Source organism: Rhinoderma darwinii, chromosome 1 (genome assembly GCF_050947455.1).
Source record: "Rhinoderma darwinii isolate aRhiDar2 chromosome 1, aRhiDar2.hap1, whole genome shotgun sequence".
Classification (NCBI taxonomy): Eukaryota; Metazoa; Chordata; class Amphibia; order Anura; family Rhinodermatidae; genus Rhinoderma; species Rhinoderma darwinii.
Window position 1 is genome coordinate 612771849 of NC_134687.1, and position 13266 is coordinate 612785114.

The window sequence follows — 13266 nt, forward strand, 5'->3', positions numbered from 1 at the left end:
CTTGTAGATAGCTCCACACTGCCCCCCTTGTAAATAGCTCCACACTGCCCTCTTATAAACCGCTCCACAATGCCCCCCTTGTAGATAGCTTCACACAACCCCCATTTGTAAATAGAGCTGCACAGCTCCGCTTTGTAAATAACTCCAGACAGCAAACATAGTGGAGAGCGGTATTGGTAACCTACCACGACCATTCTCCGTTCTGCATAACATGACTCACCGAGGAGCTGAGGTGGTCATGTGATGGAGGTTCTCTTCTGGCTGGGGTTGGTAATGGCCCGGGAGGGGACCAGTCCAGTCACCTGACCTGAGTAACCTGACCTCATGTCGCTGACGTGAGGTCAGGTGACTGGATATGTCCACTCCAGGCACCGACCTCACTTGGCAGCATATTTTCAGATTCCGCTGTCAAGCGGAATCTGAAAATATGCCAGGCGCGGCCCTTGCACTGTGCATGTACATTTTGGCGCATGCGTAGTGCAAAGTTCCGAGGGAATAAAGAAAAATCCCGGACAGTGTTTTTTTCTGCCGGACGCTACGGTCGGCAGAAAAAAATACCCATTTTTTGCGGACTGTCGCCAACCCTGGGGCCGTAGAAACGATCCGCAAATTATTGAACATGTCCTATTTCTGTCCATATTTGCAACACTTAATCGCCCATAGAAGTCTATGGGCACGTGCAAAATTGCACATGACCGTAGTGTTTTTTACTGTCCGCAAATACGGATCCGTAGTCATCCGCAAATCATCTGCATATCTGACTCGCTGTCTGCAACTACAGTCAGTAATGCATCCATAGTGCATTTGTATTTACGGATCCGCTAAAAAAAAAAAGGGAGACTACAAATGATGTCACCAACATGTCCCAACCCCTTGAAAAAGTCACATCATCGCTCAAGTGCCATTACTTGGGAAATCCAGTGCCGTCGAATGGCAACGCTTCCGCAATTATGGACGGCTACGGATGCACATCCCTAGCCGTCCGCAATTTTGCACGCGCCAATAGATTTCTATGGGCGAGTCCATGCCGCAATTGCGGACAGCAATAAGACACGTTCTACATTTTGCGGATCATTTCTACGGCCCAAACACACATTCGTAAACAGACGGAAAGGTGTCCATGGCCCATGATCCTCATATTATCCATATTTTCGGATCCGTAAATACAGATAGAAACTACAGTCGTGTGCATGGTGCCTTATTTGTAAAGATGGAGGACCCTGGGTAAAACTTGTCTTTCTATTTAAAGAAGGAATGAAAAGTCATGCGGTCCCAATAGCAGCTAAATGCCTCTGTACAGTGCTCACATAACACTGCCATAGAGTGTGCACAGTCTAGTGCCATACAGAAAACATATAGCAGTGACATAATAACATTGCTATGTAGTGCTCAAATAATAAAATTAATAAACACTGCCAGAGCAGGTGTCATGACGTAACTTTAAACCATAGTGGGTGAGAGGTGGTGGAGACCCCTAACTGGTTATAACCCCAGGGCAATTTCATAATTTGCCCATGCTATAATACAACTTTTCTTGCTGTCCGTAAAAGGAAGCTTTCGATGTTTATCTTTAGAGGATGAAAAAATATATTGTTTTGCTAGTAATGCTAGTTCTAGGCCTATAAAGGTGGGACCTTCAAACAATAACAAGCTTATAGTTATACAAGTCACTACATAGAAAACTCTGTATCACTTCCTTAAAGGGGTTTTCCAGCTTCTGACAACTGATGACCTATCCACCGGATAGGTCATCAGTACATGATCGGCGGAGGTCCGACACCCGGACCCTGGACAGATCAGCTGGTCCGGTGCCCCCATGCACCGGACGTACAAGCCGGAAGCAGTTAGCTCCGGCCACGGATTAGCGGCCAAGTTGCAGTACTGCAGCTCAGCTCCTATTCAAGTGAATAGGAGCAGACCTGCAGTTCTGCAGCACGGCCGCTATGCTATGTACGGAGCTAACTGCTTCCGGGCTCCATACATAGCATTATGTGCCACAACATCTGGTGCCTGCAGGCCACCGGATTGGCTTATTGGTACGGGGTCCGAGTGTCGGACCCGCACCTATGACATACTGATGACCTATCCGGTGGATAGGTCATCAGTTGTCAGAAGTTGAACAACCCCTTTAACTATGAACTTGTTACCTTGGTAACAGACTACAAACAAACCATGTGTAGTCTGATCACTGCAGGTCTACTTTCAATCAGCTGTGGCAGCTGCTACAGGGAAAATTTAATAGTACAGTATGTGCCGAATGTACTTATATCAAGTGTCAGTACCATCGGTAGGGTAAATACTGTAACATTACATAATGCTCCTGGGCCCCAAAATCTGTAATACTAAGAAGGTAAGTTACATAGTGCTCCAGGAAGAGCGGTGGGATGATGCACATATTTTGTTCCAAGCCTGAAGATCCAAAAATAATTGAAGGAGATACTACAAAGGGAACAATAGGTTGTTCTTTTACTGATTGTGGTTCATGGATAGAAACACAAATAATAATTCAACAGTTATGGCCGATGACTTCTTGCTTCCACCAGTATTGTCCTGTCAGATGTTAGTAGAGACATCATACATCACTTGTTCTCTAACTTCGTCTCTCTATCTTGTTGAATGGTTGAAGTAAGTAATCGAAAGTCATGTTCACTGAATAACCTTTAAAGATAAGAATCAATGTCTTTTCAGAATGCTCTTTTATACTACAGAAGAAAACACACAAGTTTGTGGCTGGTAAACTCTACCAGCTCTTCAGGTGTTTTTGTGAGACTCTCCGCAAAACACTCTGAATCATTCGGTACATTAATTAGACCACAACATGAAATGGAGAGGTCTTTAATTACAAAACACCTTGTTTCTCAGCAAGTGGATGAAGGTGTCTGCTATGGAAAGTATCAGCGGAAAAAAACCCTTCAATAAGTAGATGAAACATGACAAGGTCCAGCAGGGCAATTAATTAAACATTACAGAATAAAGTTCAATGAAAGAAGTGCTGACGACTGAGAAGAGATTGATTGGGGACAGATTATTCCACTACACAACTTTGAAGGAGTGGTGCAGGATTAGAAAAACATGGCTGCTTTCTTCTAAAAACAGTGCCACACCTGTCTACAGGTTGTGAGTGGTATTGCAGCTTAGCCCAATTCACTTTAAACAGAACACATGTACAGGTTTTGTGCTATTTCTGGAAGAATGCAGCCATCAATCTATATCATATCTATCTATTATCTATCTATCTATCTATCTATCTATCTATCTATCTATCTATCTATCTATCTATCTATCTATCTATCTATCTAAAAAACTCAAAAGTTTGAAAAGCACATTCCAGCAAAATGAAACAAGACGTGTATACAGGTGCAAGAACGCCTGTGACTGAAAATGTATACAGCATACAAGATAATGGCAACAGCACACTACAAACACTAATGCCACTAAATATAAATAAATATGCATTACTGCTGAATCAACTTAAAATAGGGAGGTTCTCAGCGCACATTTTGATCAAATTGTGTGAGCCCACCTGCCACAACAAGGCGCCCTCTATAAGGTGGGTCTCTAACGCTGCTCATACACCCAGAACTGGGACTAAACCTACATATATCTGAGGAGGGTAAGCTAATTAAAATTACCCAGGGAAAAATGGGAGGAGTGCAAGATCAAAAAATGGAGGCAGTCCTCCCATTTTGCCCTTGGCGATTTTAATTAGTTTAATGCTGGTTCCTATCATACCCAGATATATGTAGGTTTAGTCCCAGTTCTGGGTGTATGTGCAGCGTAGGGACCCACCTTATAGAGGGTGCTTTGTCGTGGCAGGTGGGCTCACACAATTTGATCAAAATGTGCACTAAGAACCTCACTATTGTAAGTAGATTCAGCGTTAATGCATATTTATTTATATTTAGTGGCTTAGGTGGCACTAGAGTTTGCAGTGTGCTATCTATCTATCTATCTATCTATCTATCTATCTATCTATCTATCTATCTATCTATCTCTCTCTCTCTCTCTCTCTCTCTCTCTCTATCTATCTATCTATCTATCTATCTATCTATCTATCTATCTATCTATCTCTCTCTCTCTATCTATCTATCTATCTAAAAAAAACAAGAAATCACAGCAGAGACATGGATGAATAAATCACTTTTTATACTTTGAAAAACTTTGGAGTGCTGCAATTTCTTAATTTTTACTTACCTGGTGGACCCTGGATCAAGCTTAAAGGGGTTTTCCCATCAGAGTCATTTATGACATATCCACACGTAACCTATGCGTGCTCCCGAGACCCAGCCAGAAGTAGAGAAAATGACACAGAGGAAACTGCGCAAACGCGGCAACCACTGTGGATCGCGGCGCTGGATGGTTAAGTGGGTGATGCCAATTAAACAAAGAAGGGTACGATGGGTGCAGAGCATGGAATATCTGGAAGATGCTGCTTCCTTAGATAATTGACGTATTTACAATGATGATTAAATTTACCAAAGTTTGCAGCTCAGTATCTATCACATGGAAAGTTTCCAAAAACCAAAAAGTAAAGTTTTTTTTTTGCAAGGTATATTTAACAATAAAAACTGTCCAACTTTTTTTTATATAATTAGACTGAGATTGCTATATTTTATCTTTTCTACTGGTGCGGATCATATAAATGATTCATCTATAAATTGGCAATTATTTGTTCTTTCTTTTTGTATATCTGCTCTGCAGTCAGGCTTTCCATATAAAATGTATATCTGACAAGATCCTCAGCAGAAGTATAAATAAAGGTGTTAATGTATTAATGCTGATAAATAATCTGACATTTATGATCAGCAGATACAGTATATCACTGGGAATGCCTTGCAGGGATTCATTATATATATGGCCTGCAAATAATTAAATGGTGAAAAAATAAAATCAAATCTGTATGTAAAAAAAAAGTGATATATTGCAAGTTGCTGCCAGTTGAAATTATATTATTTTATTTTATATTTTTACATTGAAAGCGAAAAGGAGACTTGATTTAAAATATTATTGCTAGTTAGTCTGAGCCCTACAAAATATCCTACTAATAAAAAAGGGCATTTCCACTTAAAGTCAGGGCCAAAATGCAAGAAGAAGGGCACAAGGGGCATTTGCCTCAGAGCCTCCACCATCTTAGGGGCCTCCACCACCCTCCTGCTATAGGGCTCAGCACTTTCTACTTATGCCCAGGCAGACATTATTTATATGGGTAGTATTCACATTGCTCTAGGACCCTCACTTTTTAGGAAAACGGGCATCCCCTGTTGCCTGTTTGGCCATCTTATCCAGCTGAGGTGGAGATGCATGAGTTTGGCATGCAAGAGAATCACTGGCTCGGCCATCTCTATAACTCTATAGACTAGGTTCATGCACATATGCCGCCACCTAGTCCGTATATGGCTATGATGAGCGGTCAGGTCACATTTTTTCCTCAAGGATCTCCACCAACCTTAATCCAGCCCTGCTTAAAGCAGTTTACTCATGTAGACAAATGGAAGATGGTATGATCGCTGCATTTCTAATCCCCGGGATCACCTGTCATCGAGGAAGCCGCATCTGGCCATGCATCTCCCCTCCAGTGGACACTGCAGGTAAAATGTAGTATTAGATAGTGGCCATTCAGCTCTAAATCACGCTCTATGACGTCCATATACCCTTATCTCAGTGAGACAATCCCTCTAAACATTATTAGTATATATGTATGTTATTTATCTTAATTATACTGAAAATTGAAACCCCTCTACCTAAAATTATTTGCTGTCTGTAGACATTTGCCAGGCTTGTGTAGTGTGGGAGGAGTTAAGGATCCAGAGGGAGGTGCCTTGGCTACAGACAAATGTACATAGACTTGTTTTCAGATAGTTCATTGTTTGGATGTAAATGATTGGCGCTTCAGACTCTATTGTATCCTTCCAGTTTGTACAGAGGGAGACCCATTTCCATGGCTGCTACCGAGACCTTATATAAGAACCTGAGGGAAGGTACCGTATACATTACGTGCAGATTTGTTTGTTTTCTCTTTGTGAATACTGTTTCTGTGTTAACTAAACTTTTTATTATTGGATTTGGAATTTCTTTTAAATAAATTGGGTTTTGCAGGGTAAGAGTTCAGGGTTTCCTATTAATATGCAAGCTCTGAAGTTCGGGTAAGATGTTAAAGAAATAAGTTCTAGGTGCCCCGGATAAGACTAAATCTACCCCTGCACCCTTCTGCATTCTGGATTTCACACATAAATTTTATTTAAGGGGCAAAAGTGGCAAAAGTGGCAAAAGGGCAACATTTTTTAAACATCATCATGCCACCAGAATCTTCCAAAAACGACATAGCTTAGGTGTTAAAGGGGTGTTTTCCACTTTGGACAAATTTTTACTACAAAACCGGTCTGCCAATAAAGAGCTGATTGTGGGGGACCCCCTCTCAATTAGCTGTTATCACTTGGGGCTGGTCAGTCTTTATTTCCACTTTACTGATTGTACGGAGGAAAAAATGGATCTATATTGGCGCCGCTGTGTGGTGAAGACAGGATGAATCCAGAAGTCGGGTGATAGTAAAATATTGGTATTTATTGCTATGCAACGCGTTTCAACGCCGAACTGGCGTTTTCGTCAGGCATGTGGAATACAGAAGAAAAGGGGACACGTATATATACACACAGAAGGGGTCATCTGATTGGAGCTCATTCAGACTGGGCAAAAAAACCGCCAAAAATTCAAGAAGGTCAAAGTTCAAAAGGTGCAATCAATTCTAATGACATTTCATAGTAATTACACAGTAAAACACATTAAGAACAATAGGAAAGGTAAAAGGTGTGTTGTCACTGTAGGGAACTCTCAGTTTATTCATGAAATAAAAGATGTGTGAAAAAATATATATATCGGGTGATAAAAACATTATCGGGTGATAAAAACATTATATGTGCGGGACGGCAATGTTTTGTTATTGCAAGGTAAGCTGATAATGTCAGAAGGGAAATAAATGGTGAGCAAGTACTGAATGTTTTATTTTAGGTGGTTTGTTTATTTATTTATTTCTTTTATTTCAATCGTGGGATTAGAATGTGAGACGTTACGTGTGTGGATTGGGTTTGTTACCGGTTGTCAAGGAGACCACCTACGCTACGGTGGCCGATGCGGTCCAAAACGAGATGGAACGCACGGTGGAACGCAAAACGCCAAGGGAAAGCCGGTCTTATGCAGCAAGAACAGTAGGACGGGAGAGGAGAATGTGTTGCCGAGAAGGGATCGGTAAATAATGAAACACAATGTGAGTAAAGAAATCTAATGCTTTCAATGACACAGTGTAGCGGTAGTTTGTTTCAATGTTTGTTTTAATAATTAATTTTAATAATTAGAAAAGGTTTACGTCTCTTGGGACAGATGGAGGGTTATGGGGGGGTTGTGAAGTTGGCATAAAAGAGTGTTCATGGGGGCAATGTTTTAAAAGGGTGGTTTCTTGCCTGGATGGACAATGCATACCGTATATATTGTATTAATATTAATATTGACTCTTATGGTTGCTGCGAGGGGAGGAAGCCCTAACAGCAAAAATTGCAGTTTAGGGCATGAAAATGGGGGGGGGGGGAGGGGGAGGTGGTGGTGGCTGTTGGTTGGAAATACGGCAACAAATTGTGTCTGCCGGGTCTCGTAGTTACATACTTGGATCGTTGTACTGTACCGTATTTTTGGAGAGATTCAAGGTATCCCGAGGTATGTCTGAGGGATGTTTGAGAGTTAGTCTAAAGATGACTCTGTGATGTCATTTAGACCAAATGGGTGTAGTGTGTTCATTTTAAAAATCCAGAAATTTTCTCTTTGTTTTAATTTGTTAAATCTGTTTGGGACGTCGGGGTGAATGTGTTCAATGGGTGTTACTGTAATTTTATTGGCCTTGCATTCGTGTGTCTGAGAAAAATGACGAGATACACTATGTTTGAGGTACCCAGTATTAATATTGAAACGGTGATTATTGACTCGGGTTCTTAAGCATTGGGTGGTTCTACCAATATACTGTAGTTGGCACGGGCATTCTAAGAGGTAAATGACATATGAGCTGCCGCAGTTAAGGAGTGTTTGAATTGTGAATGTCTCGTTGGTGACAGTGGAAGTGTAGTTGTATTTTTTGTGGCTTATGGAGTTACAGCAAAGGCAACGTGAATGTCCACATTTGAAAGAGCCTTTGAGGTTAGAAAGAAAGTTTGTATGTGTTGTCAGATGTTTCTTTGTTCTGCTTGGAGCAAGTATATTTTTGAGGGTTAGGGAGCGTCTGAATGTAATATTAGGTTTGTCTGATAGTGTGTCTTTTAAGTGCGGGTCATTTTTTAGGATGTGCCAATGTTTGGAGAGAATGTTTCTGATCATTTTGTTGCCTCTATTGTAGGTGGTGATGAAGTTGATATTGGAGTTACTAGGGCCAGACTTGGGTTTCACCGTGGGGGGATTTAGACAGGAATTTTGTGTGAGTTCAGACGCTTTGGATTTAGCACCTTTTATAAGATTTATTGGAAAGTATTTGTCTTTGAATCTTTTTTCTAGGATTGCGCATTCTTTGTTGAAATCCGTATCTGTGCTGCAGTTCTTCCTAATTCTCCTAAATTGGCCAAAAGGGATGTTTTTGAGCCAGGGGCGGTGGTGGGCGCTTCTGAAATCGATATAACTATTGACGTCTACTAGTTTAAAATGTGTACTTGTCGTGAATTTGTTGATATCATTGTCGTACTTGATGGTGAGATCCAGAAAATCTATGGAGGTGGGGGAAAAGGTGTGAGTGAATGATAGGTCGTAGTTATTACTGTTTAGGGTTCCCATGAAGCGAGCGGCTTCCTCTTCAGTGCCTTTCCATACTATAAACAGGTCGTCAATGTACCGTTTGTAAAGCAATATGTTGTTTTTATAGGGGTGTTCACCGTTTATGTGTATTTTTTCGAAAGATCCCATGTAGAGATTGGCGTAGGAGGGTGCAAAACGGGTGCCCATAGCACAGCCTTTGATCTCGTGGTAAAAATTATTGTTAAAGCTGAAGATGTTGTGTTTGAGGATGAAATCGATGCAGTTGGTTAGAAAATCTAACTGGGATTCGGGGATTGTGTTGGTGGATGAGAGGAAAGAATGGGCTACTTCAATGCCTTTATTATGAGGAATGTTACTATACAATGTGGTAACGTCTGCTGTTAAAAAACTGATTGGGGATGTTGAACGGTCAAAATTTAGGTCATTTAGATCTCTAATTAGTTGTGTGGAATCTCTGAGGTAGGATGGTAGGGTTAAGACAAATGGTTGGAGATGAAGATCAATGAAGTGTGAAAGGTTGCTTGTGAGGGAGTCTATTCCCGAGATGATAGGGCGTCCGGGCGGATCGATTAATGATTTGTGGATTTTAGGAAGGTGGTAAATGAAGGGCATGTTCGGGAATGGGACAGTTAGAAAACGTTTCTCTTTTTTATTTAACAGTCCTGATTTGGCAGCTGACTCAATAAGGTCTTTGTATTCTTGTGTATAAAGGGATAGTGGGTTGGTGGTGAGTTTTCTGTAGAACGTGATGTCGTTTAGGATTCTTGTGGTCTCTTCAAAATACTTGTGTCGGTCCTGGATAACTATTCCCCCCCCTTTGTCAGCTGGGCGAATAATGACTTCTTGGTTTTTTTGGAGATTTTTCATGGCTCTTCTCTCGTGGTTAGTTAGATTGTCAATATACTGAGATGGAAGTTCTAGTGTTCTAAATTCGTTACTAACCAGGGACGAGAATGTTTCAATCATTGGGCCCTGGTGGTGGGTCGGGTAAAAGTTGGATTTGGGGTGGACTTCCACTGGGATGGCTGAGGGTGTAGGAGAGTCTATGGGTAATTCAATTGTTGGGCCTGGTTTAGTGGTGTATTTGGTCATAGCGAAATGTCTGGTGAGTGTAAGTTTTCTTACGAACCTGTTGAGGTCCATAAAAAGTTCAAAGCTGTCAATTGGTGCCGTGGGGCAGAACGAGAGGCCCCTATTCAAAAGGCTGTGTTCAGAACTGTTTAGGATGTGTACTGATAAGTTGAACAATTTTATTGTTGGACCAGATTCCTCTTTTTGTTGAGTGATGGATGTTGTTTTGGTCTGTTTTCTGCCTCCTCTCCGTCCTCTAGGTCTATGTCTAATTTTCTTTTGGTCGAAATTTTCTGTATTCTTGGGAAAAAGTGAGTGATGGTTTGGGCTTTGGGACTTGTGATGTATGGGATCAGAACGTCTTTGCTCACTACGGTGGGAGTTAGTGGCGGTCTGACCAACTGAGAAGGGAGTCCTAAAAAAGACGTTGTTGCGTATGTAAAATCAAGAACAGATGTGGCCAGGTCTAAATTGGGGTTTGTAAATCCCCGGGTAGTGTTATGGTCCTCTGGTGGGATGCGGAATAGGTCCTCAGGTGAGGTCGGATTGGTGAAAAAGGGGGTGTTGTGTACTGATAGTTGGAGTAGGGATGAGAGACTGTTGCCGTCGTCCTCATCTATGTTGTCTATGGAGTCATTGGTCAAAGATAGGGGGGACTGGACGGTGGGGGGTGGGGGGACTTCCATAGGTTCAGAAGTAGAGGGTAGTCTAGATAAATGTATAGCTAGGTCCGAGGATTTAAAGGCATTCATAGGTACCTTAGGGCTGAAAGGTCTATGTGAGGAAGGGTGAGAGGGTAATTGGGTGGGGTTCAGGGTGGGGACTGGAATAGTGTGGTGACAAAAGGACTTTGGGACTTGGGGAGTCTCTAAAAGATTTCCTTGTTTGTTATGTGGTGCTGTTTCGTTTGTTTGGTTGGTGGGTCTGGATTTGGAGTTGTTCCTGAAGGACCTACTATAGGTCATGACTCTATTCTGTGGGGTTGCAGTATTTGATTTGCCCAAATAGTTCCTATTTTGAGTATGAGTATGGTCGGGTACAGTGGTATCTTTGTAAGGGATAGGTATGGTGCTGGATTTCCAGTCACCTGCAGGATTGAGGGCATAATCAGCCTGATCTCTTTTTAATTTTTTCACTTTTTTTGAGATGAGATCTCTTTCATAAGTGATGAGTCTCCTGCTGGTGGATTCCTCTAACTTGGAGAAATCACAATGATCACTGAATTGTGATAGTTGCTCCTTGATCGTAAGGATATCAGAAAGGAGGGCATTACTAAGCATGGTGCGTTTAGCGTGCAACCTTTCTAGGAAACCTAGATGGCATTTATCTATGAAAGATTTCCAGTCAGTGCTGAAAGTGAGGTCTGTGGGGTAAGGGTTAGTGATAAGTAACCTTAGTCCTCTAGGGGTGATGTTACCAGAAATATACAATGATAAAAACTGACAATCGATGTTCTGCAGGGCCTCCTTTTTTAAGAGGTCTTTCAACGATAGGTATAAGTCAGTCATCCTTTGAGTTTCTTCAAGTGATGAATTGTTACTCACTATGTGAGAGTGTCCTGGCAGGGTGTCAATCCCAATGGTTTCACGGATGAGCCGTTTGCGAAGTAAGTTCCTTTCGTTGGTAAAATCCAGCATCGTGGTTTGTAGGTCCCAAACGCTTGTATGGTGTTCCAAGGGGTAAATTAGAGATGTGGTAGATCCAAAGTAGCGGCTGCCAGTGCAGGAGACGACTTTCCAACCAAGGAACTCCGGTGGACAGCACCAGGAATTGGTGGTGGGATGCTCCCGGTATCGGAGTATCGGCTTGGCAAAGCGGATGAATTCCGATCTGAAGTAGATAAAAAGGCAAGAAACCACGGCGCCACTTGGTGTGGATCAAAGAAGGTGGATGTGAGACAAAAGGAGGATAATAAATGCTCACCGTATGGTTATGAGAGTTGAATTTGATGGGTTCCACAAGGTAGCTGCTGCCAGATCCGGGCCGGTTACCGAGGTGACCGCTTGGGTATACTGATTGTACGGAGGAAAAAATGGATCTATATTGGCGCCGCTGTGTGGTGAAGACAGGATGAATCCAGAAGTCGGGTGATAGTAAAATATTGGTATTTATTGCTATGCAACGCGTTTCAACGCCGAACTGGCGTTTTCGTCAGGCATGTGGAATACAGAAGAAAAGGGGACACGTATATATACACACAGAAGGGGTCATCTGATTGGAGCCCATTCAGACTGGGCAAAAAAACCGCCAAAAATTCAAGAAGGTCAAAGTTCAAAAGGTGCAATCAATTCTAATGACATTTCATAGTAATTACACAGTAAAACACATTAAGAACAATAGGAAAGGTAAAAGGTGTGTTGTCACTGTAGGGAACTCTCAGTTTATTCATGAAATAAAAGATGTGTGAAAAAATATATATATCGGGTGATAAAAACATTATCGGGTGATAAAAACATTATATGTGCGGGACGGCAATGTTTTGTTATTGCAAGGTAAGCTGATAATGTCAGAAGGGAAATAAATGGTGAGCAAGTACTGAATGTTTTATTTTAGGTGGTTTGTTTATTTATTTATTTCTTTTATTTCAATCGTGGGATTAGAATGTGAGACGTTACGTGTGTGGATTGGGTTTGTTACCGGTTGTCAAGGAGACCACCTACGCTACGGTGGCCGATGCGGTCCAAAACGAGATGGAACGCACGGTGGAACGCAAAACGCCAAGGGAAAGCCGGTCTTATGCAGCAAGAACAGTAGGACGGGAGAGGAGAATGTGTTGCCGAGAAGGGATCGGTAAATAATGAAACACAATGTGAGTAAAGAAATCTAATGCTTTCAATGACACAGTGTAGCGGTAGTTTGTTTCAATGTTTGTTTTAATAATTAATTTTAATAATTAGAAAAGGTTTACGTCTCTTGGGACAGATGGAGGGTTATGGGGGGGTTGTGAAGTTGGCATAAAAGAGTGTTCATGGGGGCAATGTTTTAAAAGGGTGGTTTCTTGCCTGGATGGACAATGCATACCGTATATATTGTATTAATATTAATATTGCTGTTAGGGCTTCCTCCCCTCGCAGCAACCATAAGAGTCAATATTAATATTAATACAATATATACGGTATGCATTGTCCATCCAGGCAAGAAACCACCCTTTTAAAACATTGCCCCCATGAACACTCTTTTATGCCAACTTCACAACCCCCCCATAACCCTCCATCTGTCCCAAGAGACGTAAACCTTTTCTAATTATTAAAATTAATTATTAAAACAAACATTGAAACAAACTACCGCTACACTGTGTCATTGAAAGCATTAGATTTCTTTACTCACATTGTGTTTCATTATTTACCGATCCCTTCTCGGCAACACATTCTCCTCTCCCGTTCTACTGTTCTTGCTGCATAAGACCGGCTT